Source organism: Oryctolagus cuniculus, chromosome 13 (assembly GCF_051225735.1).
Source record: "Oryctolagus cuniculus isolate XC-2025 breed Fujian yellow rabbit chromosome 13, ASM5122573v1, whole genome shotgun sequence".
NCBI lineage: Eukaryota > Metazoa > Chordata > Mammalia > Lagomorpha > Leporidae > Oryctolagus > Oryctolagus cuniculus.
In genome coordinates, this window is record NC_142879.1 from 111,983,196 (window position 1) to 112,008,076 (window position 24,881).

Consider the following 24,881-nt stretch of genomic DNA (forward strand, 5'->3'; position numbering starts at 1 on the left):
ACAGGTGCAGGGACTCAAGTACTTAGGCCACCTTCCTCTGCTTTTCCCAGGTGCATTAGCAGAGAGCTGGATCAGAAGTAGAGCAGCTGGGACTCAACTGAGCCAGAGTCCACATGAGATGCTGGCACTGAGGAGGAGGCTTAACCTTCTATACCACAGTGCCTAAAATTTTGAGAGAGAGAGAGAGGGAGAGGCAGAGTGAAATGTCTTCCATCCATGGGTTCACTCCCCAAATGACCACAATGGCTGGAGTTGAGCCAATCCAAGAGGAGCCAGGAGCTTCTTGTGGGTCCCCCATTTGCAAGCACATCTTGCTCTGCTTTCCTAGGATTAACCTACTATGCTCCAGTGCCTGGCCCCTCTAATAACATTTTCAACCATCTTCTCAACTGCAGCTTCTTACAGTTTCCATTTGGTTGACTCCTTTCCAACAACTAGCCATCTCTTATAAGCTTTTTCTCCTCCTTTATTGTTTAGTTATGGCCTGTCATGAGAAATGCTTGTCTTTACAGCTGATACTGTGGCACAGCGGGTTAAGACACTGCCTGTGATGGCAGCAACCCATATGGGCACTGGTTTGATTCCTCGTGGCCCACTTCTGATTCATCTCCTAGCTAATGCACCTGGGAAAGCAGGAGAGGATGGCCCAAGTCCTTGGGACCCTGCACCCATGTAGAGACCTGGATGAGTCTCCTGGCAGTGACTTCTGCCTGGCTCAGTTCTGGTTGTAGTGGCCATTTGGCTAATGAACTAGCCAATGGAAGATCTCTCTCCCTGTAACTCTACCTTGGAAATAAATTAATCTTGAAAGAAATATTTATCTTAGGAGACTAGGGATAATAAGAGTACTTGATCTTTACACCTGATTTTTTAAAAAGCTTTATTTATTTATTTGAAAGTCAGAATTACACAGAGAGAGAAGAGGAAGAGAGAGAGAGAGACAGGTCTTCCATCTGCTGGTTCACTCCCCAGATGGCCGCAACAGCCAGAGCTGTGCTGATGTGAAGCCAGGAGCTTCTTCCAGGTCTCCCAAGTGAGTGCAGGAACCCAAGGACTTGGGCCATCTTCTGATGCTTTCCCAGGCCATAGCAGAGAGCTGGATAGGAAGTGGAGCAGCCGGGACTCAAACCAGTGCCCTTATGAGATGCTGGCACTGCAGGCAGTGGTTTGACCCACTACGCCACAGCACCAACCCCTACACCTAATATTTTTTAAGCTTTCTTTTTATTTGAGAGGCAGAGTTTACAGAGAGAGGGAGAGACAGAGATCTTTGGTCTACTGCTTCACACCACAAATGGTCACAATGGCTGAACTTGAGCCACAACGGCCAGGAATCAGGAGCTTCTTCTGGTTCTCCCACCTCGCTGTCAGGGGCCCAAGGACTTTTTCATTTTTCATTGGTTTTCTAGGCACATTAGCAGGGAACTGTATCAGAAATGGAATAGTCAGGACTAGAATCAGTGTGCATGTGGAATGCCTGTGTCACAGGTGGTGGCTTTTACACTCCACGCCACAACACTGGCCCCTACACCTGACTTTTCTAGATGTATTTAAATTGTTCTATGGGTTTTTTTTTCTGCTTTTGTTTCTAAGGTGTATTATTTTCTTTAATTTTGATGTATTTATTTATTTGAAATGCAGAGTTACAGACAGGCAGAGAGAGAGAGAGAGGTCTTCCATCTGATAGTTCACTCCCCAGATGACGACAATGGCCAAAGCTGCACTGAGCTGCAGCCAGGAGCTTCTTTTGGGTCTCCCACAGGGATGCAGGGGCCTAAGGACTTGGGCCATCTTCTGCTGCTTTCCCAGGCCATCGCAGAGAGCTGGATCAGAAGTGGAGCAGCCAGGACGTGAACTGACACCCATATGGGATCGCAGCATTGCAGGCGGTGGCTTTACTTGCTAAGCCACAGTACTGGCAACAGGTGTAATGTTTTCTAAGTTTTTTCATTCTTTTATAATGTTGAATGCTCACAGCCTCCAGTGGCTAAGGTTGGGTACCTTTCCATTGGGTTTAACTTCTAAGTAATCTGGAGGAGCTTCCCATTAGAAGAAACACAGCACAAAAGAATTTTCTTTACCTTTTGGTTATTACAGAAGGGAAAGAAATTTTGTGTTTTGTCAAGATTATCTCATGTATTCTCTGACTTTGGGTTTAGAAAACTGAGTTTTAAAAGTTGAGATTTTTAATATTTTTTAAATGTCTATTAATTAAATATTCAATATACTTAGTATATTTATACATAATTTGACTTAATATTATGTAAGTGATTATTATAATGATCAGGGATCCTATGTGGTTTTCCATCCACTGGTTCACTCCCCAAATGACTGCAATGGCCAGATCTGAGCTGATCAGGAGCCAGGGGCCTCTTCTGGGTTTCCCATGTGGGTTCAGGGGCCCAAGGACTTGGGCCGTCTTCTACTGCTTTCCCAGGCCACAGAAGAGAGCTGGATCAGAAAAGGAGCATCTCATATGGGATGCTGGTGCCACAGGCTGAGTCTTTACCCTGCTGTGCCACAGCACCAGCCCAGAATAGCAGGCTTTGACCCAGCTAAGAAAGGAGCTTCAGCCCCATCAAAACATCTTCACCTGGTTGATGCCTTGGATATCCCCAGATGAGCACTTATTAGCGCAAAGCCTGGACAGCGGCCAAATTGTCAACTAAGTAGAATCACTTTGATTTCTAACCTCCATCTGAAGCTACCCATTTTTTAAAAAAAGATTTATTTATTTTATTCGAAAGGAAGAGATAGAGAGAGAGAGAGGAAGAGATGGAGAGAGATTTTCCATCAGCTAGTTCATTCCCCACATGGCTGCAATCACCTGAGCTGGGCCAGACCAAATCCAGGAGTCAGAAGCATCTCCCAGGTCTCCCAAGGGGGTGGCAGGGGCCCAAGCACATGGGTGACCTTCCACTGATTTCCCAGCTGCATTCACAGTGAGTTGGATCAGAAGCAGAGCAGCTGGTGCCCATATGTGACAGTGGTACTGCTGGTTGTGCCTTTACCCCATATGCCAGTGTCTGCCCCTCGACCCGTGTTCTTAGAAACAGCTTTTGCTGGCTTGTTGGGTGGAAAGAGCACATTTTAGATGAAGAGATCTCTTTCTCCCCAAGATGCCGGCTTCTTGAAATAAATGCTTTCCTCTCTGGTGAATCCAGTTGTCGAGAAGCAAGGGCCTGATTACTGTTCAGTAGCCTTATTTTCTGCTGACTTTACATAAAAAGTATAAACACCCACAGAATGCTTACCCAAGTGAATGAATGGGCATTTGTCAGTTCAGGTGTCTTCCTGATTTCTTCCCCCACTGCCCTCAGAAGTGACCAGGTCTAATTCTTTGTGGTTCTTTTTGTAGTTTACGATCTGCTTCTTCCAAAGAAGAATTTTGCTTGTGTTTGTCTCTTGGCTTTTCAACTTTTCAGGATGCTGATATTAACTATTGATATTTTACACAAAAAGATGTCTTCCTTTTTTGCCTTGAGTGTTTTTTCCTCAGATGTTTCTTTTTTTTTCTTTTTTTTCTTTTTGACAGGCAGAGTGGATAGTGAGAGAGAGAGACAGAGAGAAAGGTCTTCCGTTGCTGTTGGTTCACCCTCCAATGGCCGCTGCAGCCAGCTGTTGGTTCACCCTCCAATGGCCGCTGCAGCCAGCTGATCTGAAGGCAGGACCCAGGTGCTTCTCCTGGTCTCCCATGTGGGTGCAGGGCCCAAGCACTTGGGCCATCTTCCACTGCCTTCCTGGGTCACAGCAGAGAGCTGGCCTGGAAGAGGAGCAACCAGGACAGAATCCAGTGCCCCGACCGGGACTAGAACCCGGTGTGCCGACGCCGCAAGGTGGAGGATTAGCCTAGTGAGCCAAGGTGCTGGCCTCCCCAGATCTTTCTATTCTAGGTTGTCATGAAGAGTTAAAATTGTATATGTGCAGGTGTAAAAAGTTAAGCTTAAGCTTACAGGTTTAAACCTTCCTGGTACAGATGTAAAAATAAGACAGAGTGAAGTAGCACCTTGACAGTAGGGACTCCATTTTGGAGCACTTGAGACTCCATTCTGAGAAAGCACTCCCCCACCCCCCCACCCCCATGAGACTGGTCTGAAGCTATGATCTCAAATAGTCGGACAATAGCAGTGCACTACATCACCCTTGGCAATGCACAAAAACCCCCTAGCATGATTGCTCAAGCTTAAAAGTAGAAAGGTTGCACCTGGGTTACCTGGGCTAATAATAAAGATGTGATTTGTCTGTGTCTTACATTAATGTCAAGTCCTAATTGCTAATTGTAATATTGTAACTGGTATTGTCAAGATTATGATAAATATTAATTTCACTTAGGTTTTAGGTTATGTTGACCCCAGTAACCATATACTCTCTTTTGATTTTATGTACTCTCTTTTGATTTTAGCAACTGTGTATAGCAACCGTGCATAGCAACCATGTATTCCCCCCTTCCCGGTTTTGCGGTTTTTGCCTTTATAAACCCTAACCTTTGGTTATTCGGGGCTGCTCTGCTCATGACGATCAGACAGCCCCAGCATGCTGGATGATCAATAAAACTTCCCCATGTTGTTTGCATAAGAGACGTGTCTCTTGGTGACGTTTTTTGGGCGGTCGACTCTAACAGTCGTTCAGGAAGTTCACGTCAGTGGTTCCAGTGGTTATGGAACATTGCTTTCTTCTAGATTATTATTCGATGTCTGTGACTGTTACTTTTTTTAATTCCCCACCAGTGCTAATGCATGGCAAATATTTTAAATATGTGAAAAAAATATTGTTAGGCGGCAGGTTGTGGATAAATTCATATTTAATATGAAGTATTCATAGAGTGGAGGGATTAACTAAATTTTCATTGATGTGTATTTTGTGACTTGTCAACACTGGGATGACCTTATTTCCTTATTCCATCTAGTAGTAACTGGCATCTCTGATTATTCATTACTAAATACCAGTTTCCAGTGACTTGGTATTTCCACTTATATTTATTTGTACTGATTACCACTGATGTATCTGTAATGCCCGTTCAGTTGTATGGATTTTACTTTGCACAGATTGATGCTAAGGAAACAGTGTACTATCCTTTTGGAAAACTGCCTTCAGTTTCATTGTGTAACACTTAAAATTTTTCTGACCTAAATCCTAATCAGAACTGAAGCTATCTTTGTGTTTATCCTACTCTTAATGTACTTATATATTTTCACTTGAAAAAAATGGAATAATTTAACACATTAGTGGTGATAAATATGTGTGTAGAAGTGAAATAAACCTCACCACCATATGCATTCTATCATGTAGTTTTTTTTTTTTTTTTTGATGATGGCAGAGTCACCATGTTGTAATGCAGATCTTTCACATTTCATATGCAAGTGAAATTTATTCTTTCTTAAATATTTATTTATTTGAATGGGAGAGTGACAGAGAAAGAGATCTTCCATCCTCTGGTTCACTCTGCAAATGGCTGCAATGGGCTGGATTGGGCTGGGCTGGGCCTAAGCCAGGACCCTAACTCTTCATCTGGAGGATACCTGAGCTCCATTTGGGTTTCCCACATGGGTGGCAGGAGCCAGGTACTAGGACAATCATCACTGCTTTCCTAGACATTAGAAGGGAGCTCAACTGAAAACAGAGCAGCTGATATTTGATACTCTGCTGGATGCCAGCACCATAAGTAGGAAGTTAATCTTGATACAGCGCTATAATGCTGGCATCCAATTTTTTCTTTAATTAACTCAGAATCAGATCATCTGTTTGTGTCTTTATATTTAAAATGGTTTTCTTATAGATCACACATAGTTTGGTCTTGGTTTTATTTTGGCTGTTTCAATCTCTTTTTTTTTTTTTTGACTTTTTTTTTTTTTTTTTTTTTTTTTACAGGCAGAGTGGACAGTGAGAGAAAGAGACAGAGAGAGAAAGGTCTTCCTTTGCCGTTGGTTCACCCTCCAATGGCCGCCGCTGCAGCCGGCGCACCGTGCTGATCCGATGGCAGGAGCCAGGATCCAGATGCTTTTCCTGGTCTCCCATGGGGTGCAGGGCCCAAGCACCTGGGCCATCCTCCACTGCACTCCCTGGCCACAGCAGAGAGCTGGCCTGGAAGAGGGGCAACCGGGACAGAATCTGGCGCCCCGACCGGGACTAGAACCCGGTTTGCCGGCGCCGCAAGGTGGAGGGTTAGCCTATTGAGCCACGGCGCCGGCCTGTTTCAATCTCTTTTAATTGGTATATTTAGATAATCCACATTGAACACGATAATTTATATAGTAGAATTCATTAAAATAGGATATTTTAATTGTTCTCTTTTGCTGTCATTTTTCTTTAATGACTTATTTATTTTCATTTATTTGAAAGGCAGAGACAGAAAGACCTTCTCATCTGCTGGCTCACTGCCCAGGGGCCTGCAGCAGCTGTGGCTAGGACAGGCTAAATCCAGCATCCAAAAACTGCATTTGCAGCTACCATGTTTCTGAGGGGGGGACTCAAGTACTTGAATCATCATCTCAGGATGAACATTAGCAGGAAGATGGATCAGGTAGGACAAGCAGGCTCCAGCAAGGCACTCCAGTATGCAATGACGTTATCACAAGTGGCATTTCTTACCCTCAAACCTCCCTGCAATGTCCACAGTAAGCAAATCTATTTTAATGCAGCACATTTGTGGTTGCTTGTGTTGCAAAGTTTAGAAATAGGGAAAAGAGCAGAAGAGAGCCACATTTTTTTTTACATTTTTTTTTTTTTGACAGGAAGAGTGGACAGTGAGAGAGAGAGACAGAGAGAAAGGTCTTCCTTTTGCCGTTGGTTCACTCTCCAATGGCTGCCGCGGCCAGCGCGCTGCGGCCGGCGCACCGCGCTGATCCGATGGCAGGAGCCAGGTGCTTCTCCTGGTCTCCCATGGGGTGCAGGGCCCAAACACTTGGGCCATCCTCCACTGCACTCCCTGGCCACAGCAGAGAGCTGGCCTTGGAAGAGGGGCAACCGGGACAGAATCCGGCGCCCCGATCGGGACTAGAACCCGGTGTGCCGGCGCCGCAAGGTGGAGGATTAGCCTAGTGAGCCGCGGCGCCGGCCTTTTTTTACATTTTTAAGCTTTTATTTAGTGAAAGAAATGCATAGGAGAGTGAGAACCCTATCTACAGGAGAGAAGCAAATCTGAATTCATGCTGAGTACTAGGAACCAGCCACATGGAGGAACATCTAGGCCAGGAAGCATGGGGTGGGTGGCCCAAAGGCCACGAGCCCTGGAGGTACAGCGCCGCAGCAAGCCCCATACTGGCAAAAGGCCAAGGAAAGGAGAGAGAAGGACATCATGTCCCAGACTTTTATTCCACTTCCAAAGGGGAGAGGTTAATTAACCTGATGGGCCAGTGGGTACACAGGTGTGGCCAGGTAGGGGTATGAGGTCACACAGGGGCATGGTGAAAGTGTAGTCTTTTAGCTCACACACCTAATGAATTTTATTCTATATGCCTGCCTACAACATTCTCCCCTCAGAGGCCCCATTCTCTTAATCCTAAGGGACGTTGAGTGGCTTAGAGTCAACATCTCTTCTGTAGCTGCATCCTGCTTATGAGTGGAGTAGTACATTTCTTTCATTTATTCTTTTATATCTTTTAGGCAGAGACACAAACAGATACAGTGCTTTCATCCTCCAAGGCTCACAACTGAGTCTGGGCTAAATCAAAACCAGGAGCTGTGGGGCAGGGATTGTGCTGCATCAGTTTAATCTGCTGATTGGGAGGCTCACATCAAATACCAGGGTGTGTGTCTTGTCTACTATGATTTTTTAAAAAAATTATTGTTTTCCAATTAATGTGAAATGTAGTTTGTCATATTTGATATATAGAGCTATGGTGAAGTGCATTGACAAATATCAAATGATTTGTAGATGTCACAAACTCTGGTTTATTTATTTTTGAGTAGGGTTATTTAATTTACCACATTTATATTAAAAGTTGTATTTTGAGACCCATTTCAGAAACCACAGTTGATTTGGAACAAACTGTTTTGGAAGACTTTTCCTTGTTCATGGTTACACTTTTTCCCTAATAATCTCTATGGATTGTGTATCCAAATGTGGGCATTATACAAGGTTTTCACACTTAGTATCAGCTACTTATATGCTACAAAATTTAGTGTGAATCTATTTTCCATTACTTAACATGTGAATAATTCATGCTTTTACTGCTTGCTGGTTTGTAAAATACAAATAAATCACAGTTCAGTGCTCAAATAGATGTATAAGATTAAAACAGTTTTGCAGCCTGTGTTGAGGCATAGCAGGTGAAGCCACTGCCTGTGACCCTGGCATCCTATATGGCACCAGTTAATGTCCTGGCTGCCCAAATTTTGATCCAGTCCCCTGCTAATATTCTGAAAAAAAAAAAAAACACAGGAAGATGGTCCAAGATTCTGGGCTCTTGCACTCAAAATGGAGAAAAATTGTGCAGGTATAAAATTCAACCATTTCATTTGTAATTCTTAGTAAGCATTTTAGGGTGGCCTCTGCTAGGCCATCCATATGCTGCTGGCACCTGGAATCACAAATCACCTGTTTTAGTTGTCTACTGCTTTAATTGAGGCTGCTGCCTTCAAGATTGCTTAACTCACACCAATATATGTTTTAAAATTTATTTATTTATTTGTTCATTTGAAAGGCAGATTCATAGAGAGACAGGGAGAGACAGATCTATCTTTCTATCTAATACCTTCTGCTGGTTCACTCTTCAAATGGTGTCAGTGGCTAGGACTGGACCAGGCCAAAGCCAGAAAACAGGAACTCGATCCAGGTTTCCCAGGTGGATAGAAATGGTCCAAGTAGTTGGACTATCTTCAGGTATTTTCCCAGGTGCATTAGTAGGGAACTGGATTGGAAGTGGAGCAACTCTGGCTTTAACCAGTGGTGGTAGAGACCCACTGTTCCATATCGCATACCGATAATTTTCTACTGATTTGTTTATTTGAAAGTCAGAGAAAAAGGTCCTCCATCCACTGGATCACTCTGCAAAAGCCCACAATAGCGAGTGTTATATCTATGAAAGCCAGGAGGTAGGAACTCTATGTGGGTTTCCCATTCAGATGGCAGGAAACCAAGTTTTTGAGCCATGATCTGTTGCCTCAAGAGAACACTTTTGAGCTGGTGCTGTGCTGTAATAGGAAAGTCACAACCTGCAGTGCCAGCATCCCATGGGCACTGGTTCCAGTCCTGGCTGCCCACTTCCAATCCAGCTCTCTGCTGTGGCCTGAGAAAGCAGTAGAAGATAGTTCAAGTCCTTGGACCCCTGCACCTTCATGGGAGACCTGGAAGAAGCTCCTGGCTCCTGATTTTGGATCTGTGTAGCTCTGGCCATTATGGCCATTTGGGGAGTGAACCAGCAGGTGGAAGGCCTCTCGCTCTCTGCCTCTGCTTCTCTGTAGCTCTGCCTTTCAGACAAATAAATAAATAGTTTTTAAAACAAACAAACAAACAAAAAAACCACTTGCAGGAAGTTGAGTTGGAGGTGTGGAATAGCCAGGACACAAACTAGGCACTCTGTGATGTGGTATGTCCAGAGAAGTAGGTAAGCCTACTGCATCATAATGCCTTCCCTTCCAATGTCTGATTTGCACAGCCTATGGCCTAGGCCCCAGGTGTCCATCAGGTAAGTCTCAGGGTTCTCCATGTGATTACTGTACAAGAAGGCACACTCCCAACTGTAAAATACTTTACAAACTATGTTGATATCATACTTATGGTCATCTCATGGGCTAGAACAAGTGAACTGGAAAATGTCAGGGGTCTGTGTGGTGGAGAATTATGTTAAGATTTGGATACAGGGAGGAGTGTCACATGGAAGTTGCAGAAAGCTGTGCTAGTAGATTCTGTCAATTTTTCCTATACATATAGTTGTGGCCAAAAACTAATTTTCAAGCTGGATACTTTTAAGGAATTTGAGATACATAAAAAAAGCAAGAGATGTTTTAAGGAAAACAGTACTGCCTGAGTAATTTTCTATGTAATATAGATTCTAGTGAAATCATAATTTTTTTGGTGTACTGCTACTTATTTGAACAATAGTGATGAACATAAATTATTTCTATATGATTTATTTATTTGAAAGGCTGAGTTACAGAGACAGAGGAAAAGAGAGAGAGGCCTTCCAGCTGCTGGTTCACTCCCACATGTCCTCAATGGCTGGGGCTGGGCTGATCTGAAGCCAGTAGCCTGGAGCTTCTTACAGGTCTGCCATGTGAGTGCACGGGGCCCAAGGACTTAGGTGTTCATCCACTGCTTTCCCAGTCCATAGCAGAGAGCTAGACCAGAAGTAGAGTAGCTGGGACTCAAATTGGTGCCCATATGGATGCCCACACTGTAGGAGGTGGCTTTACCCACCACTCTACAGTGACAGCCCCTGACAATGATTTTTTTTACATAATTGGTAATAAATTAATATTTTAGTAAGTCTAACAATGGTTTATGTTTAATCAAAGTGATTGGTAGACTTGTGTGTGCTCTTTTGGCATCTTTTCTGTTTTTCCCATGTGTAAAGATTATATTCCCCCACAGGGAGGCTACTTCATTTTTGTCACTGAGCCAATATGCCCATTTTTCTATATACATTTCCTTCATGCTCTTGATTAGCACAGTAGAATCTAGGAAGAATCTAGACTTTGTCTGACCCCTCCTTCTAAGCAATTTCTTTTGCAGGTAAGATTCTAGAGACATCTACATGTGGCCAAGACCGACAAAAATAAATATATTGCTGGTAGGTTATTTATTCCTCAGCTTCTTTCACATTGTATGTTAAGAGTTTTATGAGATATTTTAAATAAATTGGAAAAGCATAAAGAAATATAATTCAGAATCAGGATTCATATAAGATAAAGTAATAATGGTTTCAAGATTTAAAGCCATCTGAGCTGAATTCACTTTGGTCTTAATTTTTTTTATTGCCATAGCTACAAGACTTTTTACATGGTTTGAATTCAAACTTTGGCATGAATTTGCTACCATCAGAAAAAATTAAAAAGATAATATTTTTAATAATTAAAGTAGAGTGTCTTTAAAAGCTTTTTGGAGGCTGAACTTGCTTCATGGGTTAGATCAGAAAATGTGTAGAGGATAGAATCTATTGCAGGTCCTTAAATAACTCTCCATAGTTTTATCACAGTGAGTGTACAAATGCAGGATTACTTCAGACTCCACAAAGTTATGTTTCAGTCAAATTATTCCATTTATCAATGGCATAAACTATAGTCAGAGCCCAAGACAATTCTCTAGTTTTTGACTTGAATCTTTTGCCATCTTTTTTTTCTTTGACAGGCAGAGTGGACAGTGAGAGAGAGACAGAGAGAAAGGTCTTCCTTTACCATTGGTTCACCCTCCAATGGCCGCCGCGGCTGGCGTGCTACAGCTGGCACACCATGCTGATCTGAAGCCAGGAGCCAGGTGCGTCTCCTGGTCTCCCATGTGGGTGCAGGGCCCAAGGACTTGGGCCATCCTCCACTGCACTCCTGGGCCACAGCAGAGAGCTGGACTGGAAGAGGAGCAACCGGGACAGAATCTGGTGCTCTGACTGGGACTAGAACCCAGTGTGCCAGTGCCGCAGGTTGAGGATTAGCCTTGTGACCCATGGTACTGGCCAATCTTTTGCCATCTTAAAGTATTTATATACTTGAGAGAGAATGAGAAGTAGATGGAAATACATAGAGACTTTTTTAAAAAAAGATTTTATTTATTTATTTGATGGGCATAGTTACAGGGAGAGGAGAGACATACAAATTTTTTATCCACTTGTTCAGTCTCCAAATGGCAAAAATAGTTGGAGATGGGCTGATCCAAAGCTAAAAGCCAGGAACTTCCTCTGGGTTTCTCAGGTGGGTTTAGGGGTCCAAGGACTTGGGCTATCTTCCACTGCTTTCCCAGGACAAAATCAGAGAGCTGGATCCAAAGAAGAGCATCTGGAGCCCTTGCTGTGGCATGGTAGATTAAGCCTCTGCCTGTGGTGTCGGCATCCCATATAGGCACTGATTTGAGTCCCAGTTGGTCCACTTCCAATCCAGCCCTTTGCTATGGCTTGGGAAAGTAGTTGAGGATGGCCCAACTCTTTGGGCCCCTGCACCCAAGTGGGAGACCTGGAGGATGCTCCTGGCTTCTGGCTTTGTATCTGCCCAGCTCCAGCTATTGCAGCCATTTTGGGAGTGAACCAGCAGATGCAAGACCTTTCTCTCTGTCTCTGGCTCTCTCTCTGCAACTCTACTTTCAAATAAATATTTAAAAAAGAAGAAGAGCATCTGGAACACAAATTGGTGCCCATATGGGATGCTGGCACCATGGGTGGAGGCTTAGCCTACTCTGTGTTATGGAATGAGAGAGAAAGGGAGAGAGAGAGAGACAGAGACAGACACCTTCAATCCATTGATTCACACCCACAACAACCAGGACTGAGACAGGGTCATAACAGAGAGCCAGGAATATAGTCCTAGCCTCTCACTTAAGTTGCAGAAGCTTAATTTCTTGAGTTGTCCACACTCACTTCTAGTGTCTAAATTTACAAAAATTGTGACATTGCAGTATATTGGGTTAAACAGCTGCCTGGGATTCGAGTATCCCTATGGGTTCTGGTTTGTTTCTTGGTTGCTCCACTTCCAATCCAGCTCCCTGCTTAGGGCACCTGTGAAAGCAGCAGAAGGTGGTCCAAGTGCTTGGGCACCTGTCACCCATGTGTGAGACCCAGATGAAGCTTCTGGCTCCTGGTTTCAGTCTGGCCCAGTTTTGGCTGTTACAGCCACTTGGGGAGTAGAGCAACAGATGGAAGATCTTCCACTGCCTTCTGCTCTCTCTCCAAAACTATGTCTTTTAAAACAAAAAAGTAAACAATTAAAAATAAATAAGATGAAAAATGCATCATTCATTCTGTGCTTTTAAATATTGCTACCAAATAGCCTTGACCCAAATCATCAAAATGAAAATTTTTCTGGAATATTCCTTTCATATCTTTTTTCCTTAGAAACCTTTTATTTAAGGAAGACAAACTTCATGCATTTCATAATTACAACTTTAAGAACATAGTGACTCTTCCCACCATAGCCACCCTCCCACCTACACTCTTCTTCCTCTCCTATTCTCATTCCTATTTTTTACTAAGATCTATTTTCAATTAACTTTATACACATATGAGTAACTCTATACTAAAGAGTTCAGCAGATAATGTGAAAAAATTGTTCCTCAATAGTCAAGACAAGGACTGTTCAAAGTCATTGCTTCTCAAAGTGTCAATTTCATTTCTATAGGTTACCTTTAGGTGTGCTATTAGTTATCACAGATCAGGGAGAATATATGGTTTTTGTCCTTTTTAGACTGGCTTATTCACTAAGTACGATGTTTTGAGGTATCTCCATACTGTCTTCCATGGTGTCTTTACCAGTTTACATTCCCACAAACAGTGGATCAGGGTTAAGTTTTCCACACATCTTTGCCAGCATTTGTTTGATTTCTATGTGAATGCCATTCTAACGGGGGTGAGGTAAAACTTCCTTGTGGTTTTGATTTACATTTCTCTGTTGAATGGTGATCCTGAGCATTTTCTCATGTATCTGTTGGCTATTTGGATTTCTTTTTAAAAATACCTATTTAACTCCTTTGCCCATTTCTGCACTTGGTTTTTCGTTTTGCTGTTGTGGAATTTCTTGAGCCTTTATATATTCTGGTTATTAATTCTTTATCAGTTGCATAGTTTGCAAATCATTTCTCCCAGTTTGTCAGTTGGCCCTTCACTTTGCTAACTTTTTTTTTTTTTTTTTTTTTTGCAGTACAGAAGCTTCTCAATTTGATGTGATCCCATTTGTCAATTTGGGCTTCAATTGCTTGTGCCTCTGCGGTCTTTTCCAGGTAGTCTTTTTCTATGCCAATGTCTTGCAGGGTCACCCCAACTTTCTCTAATAATTTGGTATCAGGTTGTTATTTAAATCTTTTATCCATTTTAATCCATTTTGAGTGTATTTTTGTAAGGTGTAAAGTAGGAGTATTGCTTCATACTTCTGCATGAGGAAATCCAGTTTTCCCAGCACTATGTGTTTAAGAGACTATCCTCTCCAGGATTGATTTCTGCATTTATATTCTGTTCCATTGGTCTATCCATCTGTTTTTGTACAAGTACTAGGCTATTTTGATTACTGTACTATAGTATATCTTGAAACCTGGGGGCAGTGCTGTGATACAGTGGGTGATTCTCCACCTGCAGTGCTGGAATCCCATGTGGGCACCAGTTGAAGTCCTGGCTGCTCCTCTTCCAATGCAGCTCTCTGCTCTAGCCTGGGAGTGCAGTAGAGGATGGCCCAAGTGCTTGAGCTCCTTCCTGTGTTCACATAGGAGACTTAGAAGAACCTCCAGGCTCCTGACTTTGGATTCCCCCAGCTCAGGCCATTGTGAACAATTGGGTAGTGAAGCAGTGGATGGAAGATCTCTCTCCCTCCCTCTCACTGTCTGCAACTCTACCTCTCAAATAAGCCTCCAGCTTTGTTTTTGTTGTATAAGATTGCTTTAGCTATTCAGGGACTCTTGTGTTTCCATATGAATTTCAGCATCCTTTTCTATATCTGAGAAGAATGTCCTTGGTATATTGAATCAGTATATTGAATCTTGGTGTATTGAATCTTTAAATTGTTTTCAGTAGTTTGGAGTTTGATATTGATTCTAACTGCATGAACATGAACAATTTTTCATTTTTTGTCTCATTTCTTTCTTTAATATTTTGTATTTCTCATCACAGAGATCTTTGACATTGCTTAAATTTACTCCAAGGTAGTTGATTGTTCTTGTATCTATTGTGAATGGGGTTGATGTTAGAAGTTCTATGTCAGCTGTGGTATTGTCTGTGTATACAGAGGCTATTGATGTCTGAGTGTTATCTTATATCCTGACCTAATCCAATCTGATATATAAAAGATTATTTATTTATTTGAGAGATAGAGTTATAGACAGTGAGAGGGAGAGACAGAGAAAGATCTTCCTTCCATTGGTTCACTCCCCAAATGGCCACAATGGCTGAAGCTGTGCCGATCTGAAGCCAGGAACCAGGAGCTTTTTCCCAGTCTCCCATGTGGGTGCAGGAGCCCAAGCATTTTGGCCATCTTCTACTGCTTTCCCAGGCCATAGCAGAGAGCTGGATTGGAAGAGGAGCACCTGGCACTCGAACCGGCATCCATATGGGATGCCAGCACTGCAGGCATGGAGGATTAACCTACTGTGCCACAGCGCTGGCCCCTCCAATCTGATTTTGAAAGAGAGTCCCTAGAGATAGGAGGAGAAACAGACTAGATCCCAAAGGTTATGTTGGAAATTTGATGATCTTGAAACAAGAGAATGTCCTCAGAAGAAATCAAAACTTCAGGCAGCATAGTGTGAAACTATGAGAAACTAAATTTCTGTTATTTTATTCATCTAGTGTTTAGTACAATATTATGGAATTTTCTCACTCAAAATTATAAATCATATACTTCATGTACTTGTCAAGTTTTTGTACATTTGATGTGATCTTTGGATTCCATTTTAGCTTTTTTCTGTATTTTTTAAGATTTATTTATTTTTGTGTCTTGATCCAAAACTTTATTTTTGTAATTTCTTTTTTGTAAAGATTTATTTTACTTATTTGAAAGACAGAGTTACAGAGAGAAGAGAGGCAGAGAGAGAGGTCTTCCATCCGATGGTTCACTCCCCAGATGGCTGCAATGGCCAGAGCTGTACCATTCAGAAGCTGGGAGCCAGGAGCTTCTTCTGGGTATCCCCACGTGGCTGCAGGGGCCCAAGGACTTGGGCCATCCTCTACTGCTTTCCCAGGCCATAACGGAGATCTGGATCAGAAGAGGAGAAGTCAGGACTAGAAACTGCACCCATATGGGATGCTGGCACTTCAGGCCAAGGCATTAACCTGCTGTGCCACACGCCAGTCCCTTTTCTCTGTATTTGTGTTAAGCACTATTTATTAAAATTTCCAGAGATATAACCCAGGGACTTGCAGTGCCATCTATTTATGAGTGCCATCTACTACAGCTAATGGCCTTTTAATGGCTTTCTCAGGTAACCAATGACCCAGTTTCTTCAAGTCTTCCACAGTTAAGCTGTGCATCAGCTGTCATTTTGACCTCAGGCTGATAGAATGGTGTCTACTGATGGTCATTGTGGCTGGATGATAAAGAACAGTGATTTTCTGTGATTTTAAGTATAGGAATGGGGGTGTAAGATCCTCTCACAAGAAACAACACTGAAGATGAGTGGTCCCTGGTCATCACATGCTGGAATGTCTCTTCTCCCACAGGTATCTTTTTAAAAAAAATTATTTGACAGAGTTATATACAGTGAGAGGGAGAGTCACAGAGAAAGGTCTTCCTTCTGTTGGTTCACCCCCAAAAATGCTGGCACAGCCGGCACTACGCTGATCTGAAGCCAGGAGCCAGGTGCTTCTTCCTGGTCTCCCATGCAGGTGCAGGCACCCAAGCACTTGCGCCATCCTCCACTGCCTTCCCAGGCCACAGCAGAGAGCTGGACTGGAAGAGGAGCAACCAGGAGTAGAAGTTGAGCTATGGCCTGTAGTGCCAGCATCCCATATGGGTACCAGTCTCACTTCTTTGCATCATATTCTTGTTGATTTTTTTTCCAATTTCAACTTCCTGTGCCAGTGTCCACACAGTCTTTCATGTACACATCATGGAATTGAACTCCACTTTCAACCCTCTGCGTAACCAATTAGTACCGAATTGTGTTCACGCTTCCTGTCTTTTTCTTCAGTATTCTGACTACTCTATGTCTAATGGTTGGTCATCATGTCTTCTCCAATTCTTCCTCTCTATTTCTTCATTCTCCTTCCAGATGTTGACTCTTAAATTCAAATCTTCTGGGGGCTGGTGATGTTGCACCAGCATCCAATATGGGTACCCGTTTGTGTCCTGACTGCTCACCTTCTGATCCAGCTCTCTGCTTGTGGCCTGGGAACATAGTGTAAGATGGCCCAAGTGCTTGGGCTCTGGCACCCACGTGGGAGACTTTGAAGGAGCTCCTGGCTCCTTGCTTCTGAGTGACTCAACTCTGGCCATTGAGGCCATTTGGGGAGTGAACCAGCAGATGGAAGAAATATTTTCTATCGCTCCCTCTCTGTGTCTGTAGTTGTACCTCTCAAATAAATCAATAAAATCTTGTCCCTTTGATCTGTTATTTTTAAATATTTATTTTTATTTATTTGAAAGATAGAGTTACAGATAGAGGTAGAGCCAGAGAGAGAGAGGTCTTCCTTCCACTGGTTCACTCCCAAAATGTCTGCAACAGCCAGAGTTGAGCTGAACCAAAGTCAGGAGCCAAGAGTTTCTTTTGGGTCTCACACATGGGTACAGGGGCCCAAGCACTTGTGCCATCTCCCACTGTTTTCCTAGGCCACAGCAGAAGCTGGGTTGGCAGTAGAGCAGCCGGGACTCAAACTGTTGCCTGTATGGGATGCTGGCACTGCAGGCTGGGGCTTTAACCCACTGTACCACAGTGCCAGCTCCAATAAAATCTTTAAAAAAATGCAAATCTTCTAAGATAACTTTCCAAGTTTATGTGCCCTGTTCGAGGACATACACAATATCTTTCATGTAAACAATAGCAATTACATTGATTTTTGGAAGAAATATGAAAAAGCTTATAAGTATACTTTTGTTTATAAATAATTTTCAAAAACAGTGATTCATTCAGTTAACACTTCTTTGAACATGTTTACTGTTTTTTTCTCCTCACAGTCCAGGACCACTCACCTAGATATGGTGCATTTGTAGTTCCCATCACTTGGTCTAGTTTTTTCTTTGTCTTTTTGCCAGTGTGTTTTGCAATTTTATATTCATGAGGACACATTGATGAAGAGATATGTCTTTTCTGTGAAGTGTAACCTGATGATCCAAAAAAGTTTTATTTACTACTTCTTTATTTATTTGAAAGAGAGTTACAGAGAGAGAGAAAGAGATAGATGTCCTGTCTGCTGGTTGTCCCCAAATTGTTACAATGGCTGGGGTTGGGCCAGTACCTGCCCAGAACTTCTTCCAAGTTTCCCAGGTGGATGGCAGAAGTCTAAGTACTTCAGCCATCTTCCACTGGTTTTCCACGTTTATTCACAGGGAGTGGATAAGAAATGGAGTAGGTGTGGCTCATATTGGTGCTCATGTGGGATGCTGTGGGTTCAGATGGTAGCTTAATCTGCTGTGGCACTTATAAGAGGCAAGATAGACATAAATAGAAGAATGAACTCCCTGTCACCCTTCTTTGTGACCCAGAGCTGATACCATCTGGAGAAATGCACTGTTACAAGTGTGGACTGTGGACTTCACCCTGGAGGAGCAGCAGGAGCTGGACACTTTAAAAGGTTTAATATTATCTGTACCGCTTGTGTAGCCCCTGCATTTCCAGGCAAAAGAAGGAAATCATTTTGCTGATGGAGCAACTGTGTTCAGCATTAAGCAGCACAATCCTTTGTCTCTGACGCAGGTGAAAATACAAAATCCCCAGGATATTCAAACATGCCGCCTTCTTACAATTGGTATGTAGTAAACCCTGCAGGGTTTTCACCCTGCCAGCCAACAGACAAGAGCATGTGGGTGGTAATCTGAACTGGCTCTTCCTGGGCTTGGCTTACATGCACAGCAGGGGTTGTATGACTGTCCCAGAGGCATCAGCAGAGTCCAAAGAGGATCCGTATGTGAGTATGGTGGTTGAGAGCAAGGTTCAGAGATTGTAGGGTCTTGGTGGGGAGGCATCCTTGCCACATGCTAGCATCACGGCACTGCTTCTTTCCTACATGAAGATGGGGAGAATTACCCCTTCCTGTCTCCACCTTCTCCATTTTACTGTTTATTTCTTCTGCTTTCTTGTTTTGCCTTGAGTTTTCTCTGAAAAATTTTTTTTAGCTTCAAATGTTAGAATTATAGCTATGCCACAGTGCTGGCCCCTCAAGTTTTATCCTGCTATGGAATGCATGGAACATTTCTCTTTGTATTAATACAAAAAAGTTTTTTAAAAAAGTTTTAATCCTATACAGATTATATTGTTCTTTTTTTTTTTTTTTTTTGTGTGTGTGTGTGTGTGTAACCTGATAATATTTGCCTTTATAAATATTCAACTGAAAAATAGTTGTAGATACTTTAGGGTATGATGTGATCATTTGATGAAAGTTAATTCTGGGATTTTCAAATGAGAATTATTCACATTCTCTCTTTTTTTTTTTGAGAGGCAGAGTGGACAGTGAGAGAGAGACAGAGAGAAAGGTCTTCTTTTGCCATTGGTTCACCCTCCAATGGTCACCGCAGGCAGTGTGTGGCGGCCAGCACACCACGCTGATCCGAAGGCAGGAGCCAGGTACTTATCCTGGTCTCCCATGGGGTGCAGGGCCCAAGCACCTGGACCATCCTCCACTGCGCTCCCTGGCCACAGCAGAGAGCTGGCCTGGAAGAGGGGCAACCGGGACAGAATCCAGTGCCACGACTGGGACTTGAACCCGGTGTGTCAGCGCCGCAAGGTGGAGGGTTAGCATATTGAGCCACGACACTGGCCCAGAATTATTCACATTCTTCACCTCATGTATTATGGTGAGAACATTTGAAAACCTCTACAAGAAATTTGAAATATGAAATGCAACATTATAATTTCATTCACGGTGTCTAGGGGAAACTTTGTGCATATTTACCAATGTGTCCCCTTTATCCTTACTCCACCATTCTTCTCTCTAACATGCATTCTAGATTTTTAGTGAGATAATATTTGTCCTTTTGTGTCCTTCTGGGTTTGTCACTTCACATATAATCTCTATATTCACATAAATTGTCAAAAGTGACAGAATTTCACTATGGAAGGCTCAGTGGAACCCCATTGTGTTTATGTGGCACATTTCAAGTCTATTCATGTGTAGGCAGATATGTCCACTGTTTTTACATCTAACATTCTGAGTAATGTGTAATACACATGAGAATATAGGCAGCTCTTTATTATACGGGTTCTATGTCTTTCATTTATATACCTTAGTAGAGGATTGTTAAAACTAATGGTATTTCTGTTTAAGTTTATGCTATTTGCCAAAGCTGTCTGTTTTAATACACAATTGCATATGGTACAATGAGTTTCTTAATGGTGAAACATAATTTAGTAGGCTATTTGTAAGCTGAGGAGGGACTAACAATGACCTAATTTCATTCAAAATATCACCTCATGTCAGCTTCAGCAATTCACTCCCCAAATGTCTGAAACAGCTGTGTAGGGCCAGGCCAAAGCCAGGAGACTGGGACTCCATCCACATCTCTACTTGGGTGGCAGAGATCCAAGAACTTGGGCCATCTTCCACTGCTTTTTTAGGAGCAGTAGCAGGGAGTAGCACCAGAAGTGGAGTAGCCAGGACCTTAACCATATGGGATGCTGGGATCACCAAAGCATCACTGCAATTTTACTCTATCTTGCCTCCAGCTGGGGAATGTTTCCCTCACCAAAACCTTGATGGTCAACTGGTCAATGCCTGTATTGAGCTACTATAGACCCACAAGGGGATAATTGAGATGTGACAGAGCTTAGCACAAGACATTGCCTTGCATCACACAAAGAAATAGATGTGGTGTAATAAACAGACTGGGTATAGAAAACTACACATCAGCATGATCCAGGCCATAGCTAGATCACTGCTCATGGTATTCAGTTGTCTCCTCTAATATCAAGGAGATAAGGATCCCTGCCCTCATCATTTCTTTTGCTTGTAGCAGTGGAACTTCAAACTAGAGCTATTAGGCAAGAAAGAGAGCAAACTGATAAAAATAAGAACGTAGTAGAATTAGTTGTCTGTTACATGGCATGTGTATCATTAACAGAGACAGCAGGGGGTTGATGCTTCAAGTCGTCCCTTTCCCTCACATGAGAAACTTAGATTGAACTCTCAGATCCTAGCTTTGACTTAACTCATCCCCAGCTACTGTGATCATTCGGGGCATGAACCAACACGTGGCTGCTCTCTGTCCATCCATCCCTCCCCTCTTTTGGAATTTCAAATGTCAAAAAACCCTAATGAGTCCATTACAAATGTTAGAACTCAGAAAAATTACAGAAGATAAAATCAAACCAATGCACTTGCAATGAAAATTTCAATGTTATTCTTTAGGGATGCTTTTAAGATTTATTTGAAAGCAGAGTCACAGAGAGACAAAAAGGGAGAAGTAGAGTTGTCAACTAGTATTAGGGCACATGTATTTGCCATATTCAGTAATGGAAAGAAGTTTGCAAAGTACCTTGCAATATATTGGAAAGGATATAGGAAATATGAACATCATGAAAAAACTTGACAGTATAGTTGGACAAGAGAATACACTTGCTGTTCAAGTGCACATGTAATACTCTGCAGAAGAACTTTTGCTAGGTCACAAAAGAGCCTAAATAAACTGAAAAGATACAAATAAAACAATGAATGTTCTATGACCACAGGGATTTATCTTGAGTGTCAATAACAGAAGGACGTTTGAGAAGTGCACATATATATGGAAAATAGCAACATATTCCTAAATAGAGAGCTATAGAAAATAGATAACAAGTGAAAGTAAAAAATGCGAGATGATAGGAAATGAAAATGAAACATAAAAATAGGATGCAGTTAAAACAGGTTACGAATATGATCCCTCTCAATTTCTATAGCTTTTTAAGTACTAAAATGGAAAATTAGGATCACTTCAACTCTGCTATTCTTCATTGTGTAGGGTGGTCTGTAAGCAGTTTGTCAGTGTCTAACAAAAAATGTATTAGTTGCATCAGAAGTCCAGCAGAGGGCAGCAAGAAGCCACTGAACAATGAGTTTGATCCTGAACTCACCCAAGAGGCCTCCTATGGTGCGCATTCTTAATCCACCAGGTGGTGTAGGTGCTGTGCCTACAGTAAATACAAGAACATTTTTCCTTCAAGACTGTGCTAAGGAAGCACCACTGCAACTTCTGGAAGACTTGGGGCCGTTTCCACATGGAGGAAATGATCCTGCACATGAGCCTTGTTGCAGTCTAGGATGTTTCTCATTTTTAAAAAATTTTTATTTGAAAGGCAAAGAGAGACAGACACATATACATAAGCAGAGAAAGAGGGAGAGATAGTGATTTTGCATGGGCTGGAACTGGCCAGGCCAAATCAGAAGCTGGTCACTCATCTGATCTCCCATATTGGTGGCAGAGAGACAACTATTGAGCTTGCTGCTTCCGTGGTTGTGCATGTGCAGGGAGCTGGAACAGAATCAGTACTGGGACTTGAGACAGACAGCACAGTATGGAATGTGGGTCTTCAAGTACCAGGCCAAGTGCTTATTCCCTGGGAGTTTCTCTTAACTAGCAACAGAGAAGCAATCATTTACTAAGATGTTCCTGGGTGGCTTATTTATTTTTTTCATATAAAGTCAATTATCCATCACTGAGTGTTTTAATCAGATGAAGCTGCACTGGGCTATGTTGTTTTTATATGTATCCCAGAGTGTTTGGGAGAAGAAATCCCAACACAGATTCAGAGATTGGCAGATAATGAAAGTGTGATAACAAATTTATCAGGATTTTGCAGTACAGACTTGGGGAGCACTCACTGCTGGTTTAGTCTGAGGCAAGAGGAAAAGATGTGAGCTCCTAAACTAATGCCTTCATTAATTCTCTATCACTGACTTTTTAAATCTGGGGAGGGAGTGTTGAGTAGTGGCCCCCCAAAGCCACACTGTATTTTTTTTCTATTTATTTTATTGGAAATAGGTACAGAAAGAGGTAGGGAGAGCGATAGCTAGAAAGATAGCTGTGTCTTTTATGCACTGGCTTACTCACAAAATGACAATTGCCAGAGTTGAGCTAATCCAAAGTCAAGAGTTTGTCCTGGATCTCCTACATCAGTGTGGAGGCACAAGGACTTGGCCATCCCCCGCTACTTTCCAAGGTGCATTGCCAGGGAGCTGGATTGGAAGTGGAGCAGCCAGGCTCCCATATGGGATGCAGATGCTACAGGCTGGTGCACCACAGCACAAGCCCAAATCAGTAATTTGCAGCTTCAAATTATTTCTAAATATTTTCAAAAGCAGAGGTGTGCAATATAATCATGGCTGATGCTGTGGTATAGTGGGTAAGCCACCACCTGGAGCACTGGCATTCCATATAGGAGCTGGTTCCTATCCCAGCTGTTCCACTTTCAATTCTGCTCCCTGTTAATGCACCTGGAAAAGCAACAGAAGATGGCCCAACTGCCATCCATGAGAGACACCTAGAATGAGTTCTGAGTTCTTGGCACCTCACTTTGGCCTCTAAGCCCCAACTATTGTGGACATTTAGGGACTGAACCAGCAGATGGGTGATCTCTGCTGTGTCCTTCAGTCTATCTGGAATTCAAAGAAAAAATTCGTTTAAAAATGTAAGGGAATGGGATTTGGCATAATGATTGGAGCACTCCTTGAGAAGCCTATCTTTTATGTCAGCATGCCTGGGTTCAAGTCCCATCTCTGCCCTTATTGCAGGACATACCTCCAATCTGGTTGGTGGTGTTACTGTAGAACCCCTAAAACCTGTATATACTTGCCCAACATACAGTAAGCCAATCACTGGCTTTGGTGTGGTGGAGTAAAGAAGCATTTATTTTAAAGACCACATCAAGGAACTTAACTCCAGGGCTCCCCAGGAAGTTAGAGGCAAAGATTCTTATAGATTGAAATTAGAGGTGACAGATGCATGTTCAGCTTGTGTCCAGGTTCCTGATCAGTTCGTGATGCTTTTGACCTTCATCTTCCTAGTTGAAGATGCTATATTCTTTAGGGAAGTGTAATGGTGTTCAAGTGGGCGTCAGTGAATCTGGGAGTTTACATACAATTGGTAGTTATTTGCTGCCCCAGACTGGGATGTTTCCTTACCTAGATGTGGAACTCCCCTAAATAAACCCATCCAGACAATATTGGCCAGCAGGCTTCTATCTGTTGCAGAAAAGTGACTTCTTGTGTGCAGGCCAGCTCTATCACTCCCTCAATTCAGTGAATTATTTTTGGTACAATATGGATAAGGACGCCTTGGTCTAAGGGAGACAGAGGAGATGCTTGGTCCTGCTTTTGTTTTATAGGGGTTTCATTTTAGATGTTTTTATTTTTTGTTACTTCTCCATCCTTAGGGAAAAGGGACAGTGATTGGTTAGACTGCTTCATGAAATTTGTGGGGTAATGTGGGGGTATTTTTAGGATGAAAGGAGAGGAGGTTGGAGGCATTTCTTTTACTTACTCATTTGCTTACTTAATAGTTAACACACACAGAGAGAGAGAGATATCTTCCATCTGCTGGTTCACTTCCCCAGGTGGCTGCATCAGCCAGGGCCACAAATAATGAGTCATCTTCCAAGGCCATTAGCAAGGTGTTGGATTGGAAGTGGAGCAGCCAAGACTGAAAGCAGTACTCATATGGGATGCTGGGGTCATAGTTGGCAATTTTACTTGCTACACCACAACATCAGCCACCATAGGCATTTCTTTAAGAAAAAAACTTGCTAGTTCTGGGTTTTGCTGTAGCAATCTTATATATAAATAGAAGGGTTACACAGCCAGTTTTTGCATAGCTTTACCTTGCAGGTATATAACCATTCTACAGTGTTAATAAAAGCAACATGCTAGTATTTCTGTACCTCAAATGAAACCAGAGAAATTAGTGATTTTTCTGCCAGAAAACTTCCAGTTTAAAACCAGGGATAGTCACTGATTAAGATTTGTGTGCATGTGGCTGGCACTTTGGTGTAGAGGGTAAAGCCACTGCTTGCCTTGCCAGTATCCTATATGGGCATGGGTTTGAGTCCCAGCTGCTCCACTTCTGATCCTTCTTGCTGCTAATGCACCCAGGAAATGAGCAGAGGATGGCCCAAGTACTGGGACTCTGGAACCACTTGG

At 42.6% G+C, this 24,881-nt stretch overlaps 1 long non-coding RNA gene across 26 annotated transcripts in view; it reads left to right on the forward strand.

Annotated features, from left to right (window-relative positions):
- LOC149122872 (uncharacterized) overlaps positions 1 to 24,881 on the forward strand; it is a 33,874-nt gene that overhangs the window by 7,458 nt on the left and 1,535 nt on the right. For 6 of the 26 annotated variants that reach the window (XR_016219986.1, XR_016219992.1, XR_016219991.1 and 3 more), the window contains 4 exons: positions 10,673 to 10,730; positions 16,186 to 16,280; positions 18,262 to 18,350; positions 19,214 to 23,527. This is a non-coding gene — a long non-coding RNA (uncharacterized LOC149122872). Of the gene's footprint in view, positions 1 to 1,762; positions 3,498 to 10,672; positions 10,731 to 16,185; positions 16,281 to 18,261; positions 18,351 to 18,472; positions 18,525 to 19,213; positions 23,528 to 24,881 lie in introns of those variants that run through there. The other 20 variants (XR_016219987.1, XR_016219979.1, XR_016219989.1 and 17 more) reach the window with 14 other exon arrangements.